This window comes from Platalea leucorodia (genome assembly GCF_965183815.1).
Source record: "Platalea leucorodia genome assembly, chromosome: 4".
In the NCBI taxonomy this organism is placed as follows: domain Eukaryota; kingdom Metazoa; phylum Chordata; class Aves; order Pelecaniformes; family Threskiornithidae; genus Platalea; species Platalea leucorodia.
In genome coordinates this window covers 103,537,227-103,543,226 of record NC_138826.1, presented here as the reverse complement: position 1 = coordinate 103,543,226, position 6,000 = coordinate 103,537,227, and positions in this window count along the sequence as shown.

Sequence of the window (6,000 nt, the reverse complement as noted above, 5' to 3'; positions counted from 1 at the left end):
GCACACAGCTGCTGCCATTGCCTGCTGCTTGGCTTTGCCCTGGCTCTCAGTCTGCTCTTCCCACCCTGCTCCCCGTTCTCCTTCAGGCCAAAGTTGCTGACATGCTGGGCACTGGCTATAGAGACTATGACCATGAACAACCCCCACAGAAGTGCTCCATTTCCAGTCTAAGTGCTGACTACTTCAGACCACATCAAAAACAGAGGGCAGAACAGTTTGGGTCATCAGGGAATGGCTTTATGCCCCTTTTAGAGGAACTCAGGGGATGGGAACCAGCAGAAGGCACCTTTTCACCTCATTCTGCCTGCTGCCTCACACCTACCGCCCACCTGTCTTATCCACATACCCAGGCTGATTTATGAGAGTCTTCCTCCACAGAAAGTCCACTTTTCAAGAAACATTTGGCTACTCAGCTTGCAAATGCTCATATTGCATGGATAGCTCTGGAATGTATATCTTCTCACTCAACTGACCATGCTGACCAAGGCAAAGGAGACAAAGAAGTGCTCTGTATTCAGGCTGAGAACATCCATAATCATCAGTTCATGCCATGGGTCAGCTGTGTTGCTCATGTTTATCTATTTTGAGATTGTTGTGACAGAATAGTGCTACTAAAACAGGATCTGTTGCCTGCCCAATCTTCAAACAGCTGGCTGAATGAGCCAGCAGTGTGCCCAGGTGGACAGGGCGGCCAATGGCATCCTGGCTTGTATCAAAAACAGTGTGGCCAGCAGGACCAGGGAGGTGATAGTGCCCCTGTACTGGGCACTGGTGAGGCCGCACCTCGACTACTGTGTTCAGTTTTGGGCCCCTCACTACAAGAAGGACATTGAGGTGCTGGAGCGTGTCCAGAGGAGGGCAACGAAGCTGGTGAAGGGTCTAGAGCACAAGTCTTATGAGGAGCAGCTGAGGGAACTGGGGGTGTTTAGCCTGGAGAAGAGGAGGCTGAGGGGAGACCTTATTGCTCTCTACAACTACCTGAAAGGAGGTTGTAGTGAGGTGGGGGTCGGCCTCTTCTGCCAAGTAAGAAGAGAGAGGACAGGAGGAAACAGCCTCAAGTTGCACCAGGGGAGGTTTAGGTTGGATATTAGGAAAAATTTCTTCACCAAAAGGGTTGTCAAGCATTGGAACAGGCTGCCCAGGGAAGTGGTTGAGTCTCCATCCCTTGAGGTATTTAAAAGACAGGTAGATGTGGTGCTTAGGGACACGGTTTAGTGGTGGACTTGGCGGGGCTAGGTTAACGGTTGGGCTTGATGATCTTAAAGGTCTTTTCCAACCTTAACAATCCTATGATTCTATAACGCTCACATTCTGTGAGAGAGCAAAAATGCTGCAGGCCATGCCATGAGGCACATCAATAGTCTTGGCAGAACTGGGGCTGGGGAAGGGACTGTCTCTGGTATACACAAGCTCATTTTTTCTCACATACCCATACCACTTGGACTGCATTTCTTCTTCAGCATTCCTTGTTAGCCCAGTTCCAAACTCCCTTTTCTTCTTGGGATCCTGTATGTGGTGCCGCAATGAATACAGTGCCCTCAAGAAGTGGGACATGATGTTTTTTTTCAAGGTGACTTCAGCACTGAGAAGACTGTGGACTATGCCCATTTTGCCAGGAAACAATTTAAGTGCAGAGAGAATGGGAACAACAGGACAGACTGTTCATCTTGTGCAAAATCCACACAAAAATGAGTCCAAGACCTTCCCAGACCTACCTTGGAACTGACTAAGTCCGAATCTGGCTCTCACATAAGCCAAGCCATGCAAAATGTGCTAGTGCTGCAAAGGGGTTAAAGCCAGGACAGGCAAGTGTGAGGTTGCTTGCCTGAGTTGCAAGAGAAGACAGCTGTCCTGGCAGGGGGCCAACCGAGAAAGGCAGAGCTCAGTATTTTTGAGGGTAACACCATTGCCAGTAGGTCACAAGTAATCTGGAAAGGCTTCCGTTGAAAGCTGAAAACAGGACAGCACCCAGTCTGTCCAAACTTGACACACTGCAGTCCGTCATGGAGCCCATGAGAGACTCCACCTATCATGGAGACCTTGTGTCTGTGCTGAGGGAGAGATGTGTGTCTCCTCACAGATGTCCTGTTCCCATGTCTTCTGCAGTGAAGGAAGAAAGTTGTTCCACCCTGTCCCACGCCCTGGTAGCTTTTAGATGACCATAGCTTCCGAGAACCTGGAATGCTGTTTTCTTTTTGTTCACCAGTGATGGTCAGTCTATGCCTCTAGCCTGACTGCATGACGACATGAATCATTTTATTTAGACCATAATGCAACACCATCTCTTGCCAGGTGTCCTGGTTTCAGCTGGGATAGAGTTAATTTTCGTCTTGGTAGCCGGTATGGGGCTGTGTTTTGGGTTTAGGATGAGAACAATGTTGAGGATACACTGAGGTTTTGTTCTTGCTAAGTAGTTGCTAAGTGGCGCTCACAGTGGTAAAGGACTTTTCAACTGCCCATGCTCTGCCGGGTGCACAAGAAGCTGGGAGGGGGCACAGCCGGGGGGGAGGGCTGACCCAGACTGGCCCAAGGGCTATTCCATACCATATGACGTCATGCTCAGTATATATAAGCTGGGGGAAGAAGAAGGAAAGGGGGGACATTGGGCATGATGGCGTTTGTCTTCCCAAGTAACCATTACATGTGATGGAGCCCTGCTTTCCTGGGGATGGCTGAACACCTGCCTGCCGATGGGAAGTAGTGAATGAATTCCTTGTTCTGTTTTGTTTGCGTGCACAGTTTTTTGCTTTGCCTATTTAACTGTTCTAATTTATTTTACTTCAATTATTAAACTGTTCTTATCTCAACCCACGAGTTTCCTCCCTTTTACCCTTCTGATTCTCTCCCCTATCCCGCTGGTGGGGAGTGAGCGAGCGGCTGCGTGGTGCTTAGTTGCTGGCTGGGGTTAAACCACGACACCAGGGATAAAATTTGATCATATCACATTTGATGACACATGATGTTGTTCTCATTCATTGTCTCACATATCTTAAAACCATCCTTCCCCATAAGTAAGGAGGAGGTAAGGACATCTCTCCTCACACTTCCTTGCTTTCAATATCCTGTCCTGCATCACTCCATGCTGATGACCTCTGGCTCTAGCCCAGGTTTGCAGGCACTCCCTATAAGAGAGGGTGTCAGTGTGTTAGGTCCCAAGCACAAAAATACAATGGAGAGATACCATGGCTCCTGTCAGTGTACCCCAGGATCTTTGAAGGGAAAAGTATAAATGTGTCCTGCTCTTTGAAGGCATTTGAGTAAGACAAATCCATAGGAAGAAGTGCTGCACAGACATACTGTATAGGCTGCCACATATTGACTCCAAGGCATAGACGGGCCTGGAAACCATGGCACAGAAAACTAATGGTCAGAAGCCAGCCATAAGCCTTGCATGCTTTTAAACCATGACGCTATGGCCTGAGTCAGGCAGAGTTTGTTATGCAGGCCCTTGCAGGATCACAGTGTGAGTGCTACAGAGCAGACTGGGTCATAGCAAGAGGCAAAAGAGCCTTGCGGGAGATGCCAGCCAAGGGTACAGTCTGTTCTGTTTCACAAGCCTTAAAATTTTGGGGTCGCTATACACAATTCTTGTATATGTTCTATTGGCCTGCTTGAAAGTCTCGTGACAGCCGGTACATACACCCTGTCCTAAAGCACGGAACAGAGGCATTCAATTTAGTATGCTGCTCAGGTGACTGAAGTACCAGCGTTTTACAAAATAGCTTATTCAGGAACAAATTATGTATGTGTCACTGCTCTCTGCAATAAATGTAGAAAGTTTTATAGTGCACTTGATAAAAAACTCGACTTTGATTCGGTTTTTTTTGTATCATTTAACTAAAATTTTATGTTCATGATTACTTTCTAGAATACGCAATGCAAATGGAAAAGAAATATGGGGAAAACTACATTGCTAGCAAGAAAAAAATATTAATAAATAAAATGTGCTGGAAGTAAAACAGATGGTTGGCACCTGGTGGTTCTGTATAGCCCTGGGTGACAGTTAAGCTGTTCCTACGCTTGGAGAAGGAAAAAAAGGGAAGGGAAACACATCCGTATCACTGTTGCACTTGTGATATTTTAGTGCTTTTGACATTGTGGGGTCCGGGGTTACTACCTGTGCCTAAACTGAAGGTTAGTCCTAGTTCCTCAACTGTCCACATCCCCCAACACTGCTCTTTTCCCATAGCCTGGAGGATGTTGTGCATGTGGGCCACATTACCACCATCACGCGTGCTGAGGGATCAGGACCTCCCAGCACAGCATGGCACTTCGCACCTCCCAAGCAAAGCCAGAGCACAAAAGCAGCCTCTGCTGCTCTGTCTTGCAGTCAGCTTCTCAGGAGTGCTGAGAAGTGGAAAGCAATCACGGTGTGGTCACTCCACATATCTCCATGTCCTCCCTGCTTCTGAAACACACCTAGTGCGGATCCACCCAAGGCACTACATTATACATTGCTGTCTGAGCAAGGGGACACTCCCTGCAGAGGCTCCCTTGCAGAGAAAGTTTGTGACCTCTCCAAACAACTTTGCTCAATACTGTCTCCAGCGGGCTAGATCTCTGTAACACTTTATGGCCATATACCATCTCAGAAATAGGGTGTCAGAGTTGTCAGGCAGCTACAATTCATTTTTCCCACAAAGCTATCGAGTGTGACAGTAAACACTCATCTTCAGCTAAGCCTGTTTTGAAAAATGACTTGAAGGCAAGTTCTTGAAAAACTGACAGGCTGTTTCAAATGGGAACAGTGAGGCCAGTGCCTGTGCTGATTTGCCTTAGGTTCAGATACAAGGTCACGTAGTAGGAGAAATGAGAAAAAAAAAATCAGCATATGCTGTATAATAGGATAATTTTAGTAACAAAATTGCTCATTCTGATCTCCTATTCACAGAGATTCATTCAGCCAACCTGGGTCCTAACCTCTTCCCTCCACAGGTTGTCTTTAGCTTGCACTGGGACTTAGTGATGTGCATGCCACATATAGGAAGTTCACTTCTTTGGTCGCCTCCCAGGGAAATACTACATTGAGCAAAGCACAGGAAGGATAGGAGCCAGCACCGCTTTTCTCACCAGTGCTGTCTTGGAAAACTGGCTGGTTGCAATCAATCTGCGAAGGGGTTGCATCCGCTCCCACAAACCTCCTGCAGCAAAGGGGCAAGAGAGGTCCAGATTAAGGAGTGATGCAGTAAGATTTGATACGGAGCTCCTGTGCCAGCAGCATGACCTTGCATGCCATGACAGTACGTTGGAAGGATGAGGCACTACCATCAAAAAGCACAACTACAGGAAGGATACTGAGATCACTGGTACAGAAGTGGCTCTTCTCTTGTGTTGTATGCATGACTGCAATTCCAGTGCATTTTGCGATGGCTCTACTACTTCAAAAGTCCATGCACAAAGACAGCATTCAAAATTCATCACCTTAGCCATCTAATGCTGGTTTTTCAGCATACAAAATATCACTAGATGTATTACACGTCAGATTGTGGAAGGTCGTTTCCAACATCCCATTTCAGGAACATCCACTATTTACTTATTTACTGAGCACTCAGCACTTAACACATAGTCAAATTATTTTCATGTACCCATAGAAAAATTAGCCCCTCTGGCCAGACTTCTGCGGGTAATACTGCAAACATTTATGAACAAGCGCTATAACCTGACTATCATGCTTGCAGTAGCATTCCTGGGACACTTGAGAAAGATTTTATCAGGTCCGTGAAGTGTTATGTTTTAAGCAGCTTATCAGAACCACTAGACTAAAATCATCCTCAAACAGGCATGACAAAAATTGTTGCTGTTTTTATAGTTCATACACTTAAGTGCAAGAACTGCATAAACAACTTACAACCTTTTTAATACTACAGTAATGAGTTGATTTACCACATCTTTAGACCAGCATCCTAGAACTTTTCCCTCCTAGATCTGCAAGTAACACTTGGCCACTGAGCATCTATCTTGCATAAGTTTTAAGTCTATCTACTATTTCTTGACATGAAC